Raw genomic sequence first — 13,276 nt, 5'->3', positions numbered from 1 at the left:
AAGTGTGACACATCTGGTATCGCCGTACTCAGGAGAAGTTGGGCAATGTGTTTTGGGGTGTCATTTTACATATACCCATGCTGGGTGAGAAAAATATCTTGGTCAAATGCCAACTTTGTATAAAAAAATTGGAAAAGTTGTCTTTTGCCAAGATATTTCTCTCACCCAGCATGGGTATATGTAAAATGACAGCCCAAAACACATTCCCCAACTTCTCCTGAGTACGGCGATACCAGATGTGTGACACTTTTTTGATGCCAAGGTGGGCAAAGGGGCACATATTCCAAAGTGCACCTTTCGGATTTCACCGGTCATTTTTTACAGATTTTGATTACAAAGTACTTCTCACACATTTGGGCCCCTAAATTGCCAGGGCAGTATAACTACGCCACAAGTGACCCCATTTTGGAAAGAAGACACCCCAAGGTATTCCGTGAGGGGCATGGCGAGTTCCTAGAATTTTTTATTTTTTGTCGCAAGTTAGTGGAATATGAGACTTTGTAAGGAAAAAAGAGAAAAAAAAAAAAATCATCATTTTCCGCTAACTTGTGACAAAAAATAAAAAATTCTAGGAACTCGCAGTGCCCCTCACGGAATACCTTAGGGTGTCTTCTTTCCAAAATGGGGTCACTTGTGGCGTAGTTATACTGCCCTGGCAATTTAGGGGCCCAAATGTGTGAGAAGAACTTTGCAATCAAAATGTGTAAAAAATGCCCTGCAAAATCCGAAAGGTGCACTTTGGAATATGTGCCCCTTTGCCCACCTTGGCAGCAAAAAAGTGTGACACATCTGGTATCGCCGTACTCAGGAGAAGTTGGGGAATGTGTTTTGGGGTGTCATTTTACATATACCCATGCTGGGTGAGAAAAATATCTTGGTCAAATGCCAACTTTGTATAAAAAAATGGGAAAAGTTGTCTTTTGCCAAGATATTTCTCTCACCCAGCATGGGTATATGTAAAATGACACCCCAAAACACATTCCCCAACTTCTCCTGAGTACGGCGATACCACATGTGTGACACTTTTTTGCTGCCAAGGTGGGCAAAGGGGCGCATATTCCAAAGTGCACCTTTTGGATTTCACCGGTCATTTCTTACACATTTTGATTGCAAAGTTCTTCTCACACATTTGGGCCCCTAAATTGCCAGGGCAGTATAACTACCCCACAAGTGACCCCATTTTGGAAAGAAGACACCCCAAGGTATTCTGTGAGGGGCATGGTGAGTTCCTAGAATTTTTTATTTTTTGTCGCAAGTTAGTGGAATATGAGACTTTGTAAGAAAAAAAAAAAAAAAAAAATCATCATCATTTTCCGCTAACTTGTGACAAAAAATAAAAAGTTCTATGAACTCACTATGCCCATCAGCGAATACCTTAGGGTGTCTACTTTCCGAAATGGGGTCATTTGTGGGGGTTTTCTTCTGTCTGGGCATTGTAGAACCTCAGGAAACATGACATGTGCTCAGAAAATCAGAGCCGTTTCAAAAAGCGGAAATTCACATTTTTGTACCATAGTTTGTAAATGCTATAACTTTTACCCAAACCATTTTTTTTTTGCCCAAACATTTTTTTTTTATCAAAGACATGTAGAACTATAAATTTAGTGAAAAATTTATATATGGATGTCGGTTTTTTTGCAAAATTTCACAGCTGAAAGTGAAAAATGTCATTTTTTTGCAAAAAAATCGTTACATTTTGATTAATAACAAAAAAAGTAAAAATGTCAGCAGCAATAAAATACCACCAAATGAAAGCTCCATTAGTGAGAAGAAAAGGAGGTAAAATTCATTTGGGTGGTAAGTTGCATGACCGAGCGATAAACGGTGAAAGTAGTGTAGTGCCGAAGTGTAAAAAGTGGCCTGGTCATGAAGGGGGTTTCACCTAGCGGGGCTGAAGTGGTTAAACAGGTCCGGGATCAGAGGAAGCGGATAAGGGTCACGAATAGTGATACTGTTCAGCTCCCTGAAATCCAGACAAGGTCTTAAAGAACCATCTTTTTTCTTAACAAAGAAAAAAACTGCGGCAACAGGTGACTTCGAGGGTCGTATGTGTCCTTTTCTCAGACTCTCAGAGATATAAGCACGCATAGCGATCCTCTCAGGTTGGGAAAGATTGTATAAACGAGATTTAGGCAGCTTGGCGCCTGGGATGAGATTAATAGGGCAATCATACTCCCTGTGCGGAGGCAAATCCTGAACTCCACTCTCAGAGAAGACATCCGAAAATTCAGAGAGAAAAGATGGTACAGTCTTAGTAGCAACCTCAGAAACAGATGTCGTAAGGCAATTCTCTCTGCAAAAGTCACTCCAACCATTTATTTGCCTCGCTTGCCAATCAATGGTGGGGTTATGTTTAGTGAGCCAGGGTAGCCCCAACACTAGAGGAGTAGGCAAACCGCTAAGGACGAAACATGACACATCCTCAACATGAGCATCACTCACAATTAAACGGATATTGTGAACTATGCCCTTTAATGATTTCTGAGAAAGTGGAGCGGAATCAATAGCAAAAACAGGTATATCCTTTCCCAAAGTGCACACCTGGAAACCATGAGTTATCGCAAATTGATTATCAATGAGATTGACAGCTGCTCCACTATCCACAAAAATCTCACAAAAAATGCTCTTGCTCTCTAGCGCCACCCTAGCAGGCAGGACAAAACGGGAACTACAAGCAAACAGAAAACCTTCAATTTCCGCCTCAACCCTGCCAATAGTAACAGACGGAACATTTTTAAAATATTTTTTCCTGTTTGTTTCTTTATTACTCCCAGAGAACTGCCTGAATCTCCTAGAGGGACAAATATTTGCCAAATGATTTATACCTCCACAACAAAAACAAACCCTTCCATGCGAGCTGAATCTTCTATTGTCAGAAGCAATCAACCCCAGCTGCATGGGCTCTTGCTCAGAAGGGGCTGACAGCGACTGAGACCCCTGCGCACAGAATGGGACCGCTGCACTGTCCTGGGACTGAGTATGACAGGAAGGAGAGATCTCTCCTCTCTCTCTAAGATGCCTGTCAATACGAACGGCCTGAGACATAGCACAGTCCAAGAAAATAGGCCTTTCATGAAAGGCAAATGCATCTTTCAATCCCTCTGAAAGACCATGGCAAAATTGACTTCGGAGTGCAGCATCATTCCAACCAGTATCAGCTGCCCATCTCCGAAATTCTGAGCAGTATATCTCTGCGGATTGTTTACCCTGGCATAACAGACGTAGTCTAGACTCAGCCAGAGCAATACGATCCGGATCATCATATATCTGACCCAGGGCTAAAAAGAATTCATCCACTGAACGGAGGGGCCGTGCCCCCTCCAGCAGCGAAAAGGCCCAGGACTGAGCGTTACCCCTGAGCAGCGATATAATGATCCCCACCCTCCGTTCCTCATCACCAGAGGAATGGGGAAGAAGGCGAAAATGGAGTTTGCAAGCCTCTCTAAAACGCACAAAATTCTCACTACCCCCGGAAAACTTATCCGGGAGCGAGATCTTAGGCTCAGAACAAACTCCATGAACGCCAGCTGAACCGGTCACTTGAAGCTGAGAAAAAGTCCTGCGGAGATCAGCTACCTCCAATGAAAGACCCTGAAGGCGTTCAGCCAAAAGTGAAACCGGATCCATGCTTAAGACGGTTTTGGCGGCTTATAATGTCACGGACGGTGTACGGGAAACAAGACAATGCAACATGCATATATGACTCACTGGATCCAAAGCTAAGGAACCAAGGGGAGACCCCTGCACAAGACCTAGCACTTTCCCTGGCTGCTCAGCCTATGCAAAGATCCCAGAGGTGGATGGTTGCATAGCCACGTACCTCGACTATATAACCCCTGAACACCCTACAATAGTGAGGGGACACGACCACCGGCTCCCTACACCAGACACGGAGGGAGTCAGGGTCACCTGGGATCCAGCAAAGAGAAAATAACAGATAAATGTACAGCACTTAACTTTGTAGCAGACAGGAAAACAGGATAAGCATGCACACACACTCCAAGAGGAAGTATAAGCCGCCCAGTAATGCATTATGGGGCGGAATTTAAAGGGATGCAATTAGTCCAACTACATGACAGCTGAGAGAGGCTAATGAGATGAGGAACTGAATACTACAACAAAGAGAACTCAAGGAGGAGGTTCTGAAAGGCTTCTGTCAGAGCTTCTCAGCTGTCTGGTTGTGACACAATGCTTCCCTATGGCCCTGGTTCACACTTGAGCGTTTTACAGCGCGTTTGAACGCGCTGAAAAACGCCCTACGCTCAAAAAAGTTCTTGAGCTTCTTTGGGGCGTCTTGTCGCGCGTTCCCGTACATAGACTTTCGGGAACGCGCGACAATGGGCGTTCGCTTGTCTCTGTATGCGCGATTGCAAACGCCCGTACAATCGCGCATACAGAGCGCTCCATCGCGAACGCTCAGGTGTGAACCCAGGGTAACAAGGAGCTTAAAGGGAACCTGTCACCTCGACTATGCTACCCTCACTGGGGGTTTCTAAATGTTCATTGTGTTACCCTAAACATAAAAAGAAGGAGTAAATGAAAAGATTGAGCAGCTCTCACCTGATGCACCTGTGGTGAGCACGGTACCAGCCTGGACACGGCCGTAACAGCAAATCAACAAAAAGAGAAAATCCGGCTCTTGAACAACAGGAGACACTTTATTTAGCGGTAAAACTTCCAATCCTCATAGGCAGGGTATAGTCAACATGTTTCGGACCTTCGTATATCAGTCCTTAATCATGACATAAAAACCCCAAACTGAACAGTTACCCATATACCCCTCCTCCACCAATCCACGGAGGTTGAGGCATCACATGGGTGTTTAACTGTTTAGTAGGATTTAAAACAGACATAATGTAAAAACAGCTTGTACATATGTTACTAAAATCAAAGACGTGTAGCAAGAAACCCACAACATTAGCTGATATATTCCAACATAATCCCATAGACACTTAATTATACTGTAAAATTAAATCTTGTCTCTTATTTAATCCTGCTGGAATCCGGGTATTTAATTGGAACATCCAAAAAGTATCTATATTGAGAAGCTTTCTGTGATGGTCCCCGCCCCGTAATGGGGCTGTAACTCTTTCAATGCCAACCACACTCAATGCTGAGGAATCGCCTCCATGTTCCAAGGCAAAATGCAAACTAACAGCGGAAACGTCCCTTGTTTTATAATGCGGAATATCGGATATATGTTGGCGCTATCGCTGGACAGAAGGGCTTTGATTTTCCCTAATTGCAAACAACGTTTGAGATCTAATGTAGATGATCTGTCCGGTGGTGATGCCATTATGTTCTCGACCGCCCACAGTGAAGAGTACAAAGACATCTGTCACATAATTAAAAAACACCTCCCTGTTCTGAGCTTTGACAAGGATTGGTCAAGATTCATACGGGGCGGTATTAAATGTGTTGCACGACGTGCACCAAAACTAGGAAATCTACTCAGCCCCAACCTTTATGTCGAACGTACCAGGCTGCAGCCAACCTGGCTTTCCAATAAAGGCAATTTTAAATGCGGACATACCAGATGCATGCGTTGTGGGCACATGGAAGTAATTAATATTTTTACATCTACGGTGAATAAAAGACAATTTGCAATCAAGACATATTTGAATTGCAATACTAAATATGTCATTTATTTAATCACATGTCAAATTTGCTTGCTTCAATACGTGGGTTGCACAACAAATGCATTTAAAACCAGGATTAGAAAACATATATCCGACATTCTGCATTATAAAAGAAGGAACGTTTCCGCTGTTAGTTTGCATTTTGCCTTGGAACATGGAGGCGATTCCTCATCATTGAGTGTGGTTGGCATTGAAAGAGTTACAGCCCCATTACGGGGCGGGGACCATCGCAGACAGCTTCTTAATAGAGAGACTTTTTGGATGTTCCAATTAAATACCCGGATTCCAGCAGGATTAAATAAGAGACAAGATTTAATTTTGCAGTATAATTAAGTGTCTATGGGATTATGTTGGAATATATCAGCTAATGTTGTGGGTTTCTTGCTACGCGTCTTTGATTTTAGTAACATATGTACAAGCTGTTTTTACATTATGTTTGTTTTAAATCCTACTAAACAGTTAAACACCCATGTGATGCCTCAACCTCCGTGGATTGGTGAAGGAGGGGTATATGGGTAACTGTTCAGTTTGGGGTTTTTATGTCATGATTAAGGACTGATATACGAAGGTCCGAAACATGTTGACTATACCCTGCCTATGAGGATTGGAGGTTTTACCGCTAAATAAAGTGTCTCCTGTTGTTCAAGAGCCGGATTTTCTCTTTTTGTTGATTTCCTAAACATATAAATTACACTTTTAATTTCATTTGCAGACAAATTCAATAAGTATTATGCATTTTTGTGCTTCCCGACTTTTATGCAAATTAGCATAAAAGAGTCATATCTTACTTGTGTGACCAGAGAAGCTCTGACTCATCTCAGGTTAATTTGCATATGTATCAAATCAGTTTTTTTACACAATAAAAGCACACAGAGCTATGGGGACTGGGTATTGCGGATGTGCTAGCGGCCATCTAGCAACCCATGTCCTCAGCTCTATACCCAAAATCCAGGTGACAGGTTCCCTTTAACAGCAAAATTCAAGACAGGTGTTTGATCCATGAACTGCCCAATAAATTTCCTGGTCCAATTAGAATTGGTATTTATACAGTCCTCCTCATAGAAGTGGACGGCATAGAAGTGGACGCCCTTTGGCCACATCCCACACTGATGACCACTTCATTGGGAACAATGCTCTGTGGAACGGGATGATGAATGCCACACTACTACAGGCACATTAAAGGAAGGTGAGAGGGACCCAAGTGTCACGTCAGACCATTTGAAACTGTGTACATCAGCGTGGTCTGTGTGCTAGACGACCTGCAAGGGTACATGACCACACCACCAGGCATAGGCATCATCGTCTTGCATGGGCCAGGGAGCATGAATGCTGGACGAGGAACCAGTGGGCCTCAGTGCTGTTCATTCATGAAAGTCAATTCACACTGAGCAGAAAGGATGGCAGCCAACAATGTTGGAAATATCAAGGAGAGCGCTATGCATCAGCCTCTGTTTGTATCAGATGAACCTTTGGAGGTGTTGGTTTACAGTGTGGGCAGGTGTGTCTAGTCAATACAGAACTGCCCTACATTTTGTGAATGGTACAGTGACAAGCCCATACTACTTGAGTAACATCATTAATCCAGTCATTGTGCCTCTTCATGAACAACACAGGCCTAATTTCATCTTCAAGGATGACAAGCTCATCAAGGTCGCATTATTAGGGAACAGCTGCTGGAGACTGGGGGACTTCAAATAGAGTGGCCTGCACTTTCTACAGATCTAAATCCCATTGAAAACCCACGGGATCAGCTTAGTCGTTATGTAGAGGCTCGTAACTCTTTACCTGAGGGCCGCCCTTCAAGAAGAGTGGGATGCCATGCCTAAGCAGACAATAAGTCGACTTGTGAACAGCAGAAGACATTGTTGTCAAGCTGTAATTGATGCTCAAGGCCATATGACAAGTTATGGAGACAGTGACATTTTGTGGGGATATACCCAGCACTGGTGTTGGCTTTTGTTTCAATAAATTGAGATGAGGAAATCACCATTGCTGCTTCTACTTAAATGCCCAACTTTCATGATATAATATCATTGTAGCATGAACGTTTTACGTTTTCCATAAATTTCACCCAAAAAACAAATATCCCTAACTTTCTGTGGGTAGTGTATATGACAGTATTAGGTGGAGACCGTACAATGGTGTGATTTAGGCACTATGCAGTGCTGTAATTACTCAAACATGTGTTCAAAGGCTTTTACTAGATATTTAGACAGTTTTGACAACCCTTTGAGAGCAGACTGTGCACCAATAAACTATTTTTGTTCCTTATGTGGCATTTCCAAAAATTACATTGAGGACCTATCTACCTGATAGTGAGTGCCATGGTCACTTCACTTTGATGCCACACACAAAAGCCTCTCCATCCATTAGACTATCCTGAGTACTGCAGCTCAGCCTGAGATCACCCTATTCATTTGAATGCCTCTAAGCTGCAGTACCATGTACAGTTGCATGTACAAAGGCACAGTTGTGTCAGGGACAACAATGAAAAGGCTGTGGGGTCTTCATCTTGTGAACTGGTGGGAGTCCTGGAGGTCTTACTCCTAATGATCACACATTGAATGCAAATTCCTGGACATTTCATTAAAGGGTTTCTACCACTTCGGTTGCACATATTTAGCTGTCAGACACTAGCGATCCGCTAGTGTCTGCTCTGCCCAACCATCCTAATATAATTGCTTTTGGGGCAGCCGTTTTGCTAAAAAAAGAACTTTTATTAATATGCTAATGAGCCTCTAGGTGCTATGGGGGCGTCATTAGCACCTAGAGGCTCCGTCTACCTTCAGAAACTGCCGCCGCCCAGCGCGTCCCTCCAGCCCGCCCATCTCCTCCTGAATGCGATCCTCCTTGTGAGCGTATGTATTCTGCGCATGCGCAGTGAATGTCTGACCGCTTCCTTGCTCAGACATCTCCACTGCGCCTGCGCGATGACGCCATAGTGCTCCGAGGAACAGGCGCAGTGGAGATGTCTGAGCAGGGAAGCTGTCAGACATTCACTGCGCATGCGCAGAATACATACGCTCACAAGGAGGATCGCAAACATCGCATTCAGGAGGAGATGGGCGGGCTGGAGGGACGCGCTGGGCGGCGGCAGTTTCTGAAGGTAGACGGAGCCTTTAGGTGCTAATGACGCCCCCATAGCACCTAGAGGCTCATTAGCATATTAATAAAAGTTCTTTTTTTAGCAAAACGGCTGCCCCAAAAGCAATTATATTAGGATGGTTGGGCAGAGCAGACACTAGCGGATCGCTAGTGTCTGACAGCTAAATATGTGACACCGAAGTGGTAGAAACCCTTTAATACATCTCAGAAGGTCTCAGTGCTATTGGTGACATCAACAAGACTGCACCAGTATATGTTAATGGATGACCATACAGTCCTGGTCTCTTCTACCTCGAAATTAGTAGTCTTACAAGCCCTCAGTAATGTCATCTCAAGGTGGCTTCATCAAAACAAAAAACATTAAAGAGGATCTGTCATGTCATCAAACAACTACAACTGGCTGCATACCTTTGTGGCTGCATGCTTATTGACTCCAGCCCTTTTTTATTTCTCTTTCAGTATCCCTGTTTACCTGCAATCGGTTCAGTTTCTGTGCACGATATTAGTGAATTGTCATGTAGGCGATCTTCATTGCAAAGTGTCAATGAACTGTTGGCTCAGCCATTGACACTGGTTTGCAGAGACTGTCTTCCTGACAATTTGACAATTTTCACTGATTGCAGCGAAAAGAATGGCTAGAAGAAAAAGAAAAAGTGCTGATGTCAGTAAAGATGCAGCGGCAATTCTGTGAGAATGTGACAGGTCCTATTTAAAGGGGTCTCACCATCTCAAGTATTCACAGGATATGCTGTGAATGTCTGTTCCCACATCCAGGTAGAAAGAATTTGCACGTGCACAGGGATCTCTTTGTTCTTTTATACCAGCAGTCCATGCCTGCCGCCATCTACCTCTTGTTTGCTGTTGTAAGGGATCTCTCAGGGGGTCTCAATCACAGATGTCTGGCAGACAACCGGATTCTAGCACTTTAGCACAATACAGCAACCAAAATAACTCCTGCCCATCTAGGCACTACCTAATACATAATTCATTCCCTGACTCACCTCTAAAGAACATAGTTCACACACGTGATCAGATGTGACTTTCTCAACCCAAACACCCCAGCAGCCTCAAGGCTGTGACTACAACAACATCAGCATCTTTGGGGGATTGTGGCCCAGAAGTCCGCCTATCATGGTCCCTTCTGTGAGAGAGGTGAGAAGATGGGATAGACTTGCTGCACGTGAGGCTATCTGACAGGTCTCTCTGTTTTCCTCTATGTATGTTGTTGTTTGGCAGGATCTCACCTTTCCTCAGGTGGCGCTCGTTATCAGTGATGAGGCTCTATTTAGATCCGCCTCACACTGCTGACCATGCGGTTGATAGTTTCTGCTTGGAGTTGCTAGTGCTGGTTTGTCTTGGATCTCCTGCTTCTCCATACATCTCTAAGCTAAGTACTTGTTGCCTTCACTGTTTCTTATTATCTGGTGTGTGTTGTTTCTAGGCCTCAGGGAGACACAGGTTCCTTCATTCTGGAAGGAACCATCTGTCTCATCCTCTGCTACCTATCCTAGGGCTCCTCAGTTTTAGCAGAGCTTTAGGTATCCAGCGTATGAGTATTTCCACCATCAGGATCTGCTCATACTGGCAGGAGTTAGGAAAAGGCTTAGGAATTACTAGGAGGTCACCATCCCTCTTCCTTAGCTTTTGAGCCCTAGATTGTTGTCTATTCATTGTGGTATGTATTTGGTGCTTTCCCTTCCCCTTTACCTGTGACACCGCCTGACTCTGGCTGTGCGACCTTCGCTCCGCAGGCATTACTAGGTCCCCCAAACTCAGGATTCCTCAGCCTTTCTCTCTCACTCTCAGGCCTCCTCAGCCTTTCCTTCCCTCTGACTAAGACACAGAAGGTTGGTTTTATGCCTCCTTGATTAGAGCAGGCCTCAGCTGTTATCACCTCAGGTGAAAGGGAATACCTGTGTCGGAAGGGTGTGGACTGGTAGATCCCACTACCAAACCTATCTGCCAATCCAAGTAAAGTCCAGCCCAGAAGAAAATGTATACAAAACTGCCTCAGCAAACTATACTTTGCTGAGACCACTGCAGCTTTCCGGATTTTAGTTATCTCACCCAGCTGAGGTATCCGGGTGGGATACACATGCCTTCCCACACTGTCCACATTACCACCTTCCCTGGCACCTGGTGTCCCTCTGCTCTTTCCGAGTGGGCAGGGCCTCTGGGGTCCCATTGCTTCATCCTCCCCATGAAGGTTGAAGCCTGCTTCCTGCCAACCTTGCCTCTCATTGCCTGTTGGGAATACTTTGGTACTCTCTACAGCACTTAAAATGCCAGGTTGCAAGCACCTTAATCCTCCTCAGCCTATGGTTGACCACCCTAAGGTATTTAAGGCTTCCGCAGTGGGAAGGTGTCTGAACAATTGGTTCTAGTACTCTAGTGTCTTGCAAATGTGTTCCATTATCTTTTTTGCTTGTCTGCCTGTGTATCGACCGCAGTCTGTTCCTGGATTTTAGCCTTTGCTGCCTGACCTGATCTCTGCCTGATCACTGTCTCGACCATGAGATGCATTCCCTGACCTTGGACTGTTATTAGATTGCAGAAATTCTGCCTGTCCCGGCCTCTTTTTGATTATGGTTTTGCCTGATCCCTTGGTCTTTTACACCAGTGTCTCTGGAACACCATGGGTCAGCAATCTATTGAACAGAGGCTAAACCAAGAGGCAGCAGCCTGGTTTTCCTCTGCAACGAAGTCCAGGGCCACTTACATAATACTTATTTACTTTACTTTACTCATATATATTTTTTAGTGCAAGTCAGTCTTCAGCCACAGGCATGTATATCAGGAGTTAATATTATCTACATTTTACCCTACACCTGCACTGCGGGTGTTCCTTAACATTTTCAATTTATTTCATTCCCCCCTTTTTTGCTTAAAAAGCAGTCACATGCCTGTATCGGAATACTTATACTATGAATCCATGAAGAAGACCTGTCTTATGGTTGAAAGGTGCTGATTTTATGTAGGATTACTTGTTTATACATTTTTATAAATAAAGAAACATTGATTTTACTCACTGGATCCATTTGGACTTTTTTGCTCCACTTACATAATGCCCTTCAGAGTAGCCAAAGTTAAATCTTTTCAGTAGACAGAGCAGATCCACATCTGCATCCTAACATTTTCATTCTCTGTTTAAATGTCTGAGATGAGATGACTGCTTTATTGCCCAAGTCTCAAACAAGTATGGATTACTAGTCCAAGGTAGAATCTGCAGCACAGTGACTAGTCAGCTAGCTGGGCAAAACAGGGTTAACAAGGTAAGGAGTTTATGTATTTTGAATTGAGATTAAAATGTAAAATGCGAATACCAAGTCAATCCAAGAAATGAACGTAGCGGAAAAAGAAATAACAACAGGAAAACAGGAATAGGAGCACCTGGGACACAATGTAACAATGGCGGCTTCTGAAAGTTTGTAAAGAAACAATTAGCTCCAAGAGATAAACAAGAAGCTGCAGAGGGAGGATTACATATCAGCCGTTACGGTGGCAATAAGATGCGCAGATTTTACAGTATTTGCAGGTTTTGCAAGGCTTTCCTACCAGGATTTCTTACTAAACTCCAAGGATTATTTTGCCCCTAGCACACAATAAGATTCATAATATTCCATAAATCAACCTGCAACACACTAGAAATGATGAAGCACCTAGCAAGCGGCATTCATCCGCCAGCTATTATTTGTCTGTAAATTAAGGATTATTTTATTTGTGCTGTTGATTAGTGTCCTGTGAAAATTCTGCTCTTCTACCATGGAGGGTTTGCTGTTTTGTCAAGAAATGTTTAATTTGAAAGTTGAGTTGGTGTCATATAGTTTAATGGAATGTCGTCGATGTAACCAAACTACAGTTAGTGTGTTCTCATCATAATTTTTGCAACTAGAGATTAATGATGTTACCTAAGGACCATTTCATTACAGTGCAGCTCTGCTGCTTCCTAATAAACAAGAATCTCGAAGTAGATTTAAAGTGGAAATTAAAAACTGGAAGCAAATTTCGGTACAAATATCATAGGACTTGTTGATCTAATGGAGGTGATCCTGCAATCAAGACACCATTCATTTAGATAAAGCTGAGAGCCACATACTGCAAGAATCTTTTAATATAGCAGGTGAGGAACCACTTTGCCACAGAATAGGTTTGATTTGATGCTACTCCTGGGGGCTTTATTTAGGTGGACCCATGGTTTTCACCCTTTTACACCTGTACTGGGATATGGACTTTGCTGTAGGGGCCACCGGGCCACCTCTTTCTCTAGTATTCTATGTTCAAAGACTGCTGACCCAGGAGGGTCTAAAGACACAAGTGCATGGCACCAAAGGAACAGGCAGAAGTGGGGTCAGAGAGTTAGTTGAAGTCAGGACGGGTAGATTTCATGCAATATGGTAATCAGGTAATAGTTCAGAAGAGTCGACACAGGTTCAATACAGTGGTCAGGAAAGGTTGTACTGGGTCAATTCAGTAAACAGGCAGGGATTGTGCATGGAAAGTTCAATACAGTGGACAGGAAGAGGTCAGAATAG

This window comes from Bufo gargarizans, chromosome 3 (genome assembly GCF_014858855.1).
Source record: "Bufo gargarizans isolate SCDJY-AF-19 chromosome 3, ASM1485885v1, whole genome shotgun sequence".
Lineage (NCBI taxonomy): Eukaryota > Metazoa > Chordata > Amphibia > Anura > Bufonidae > Bufo > Bufo gargarizans.
The sequence above is the reverse complement of the archived record's forward strand: the minus strand, read 5'-3'. Positions refer to the sequence as shown.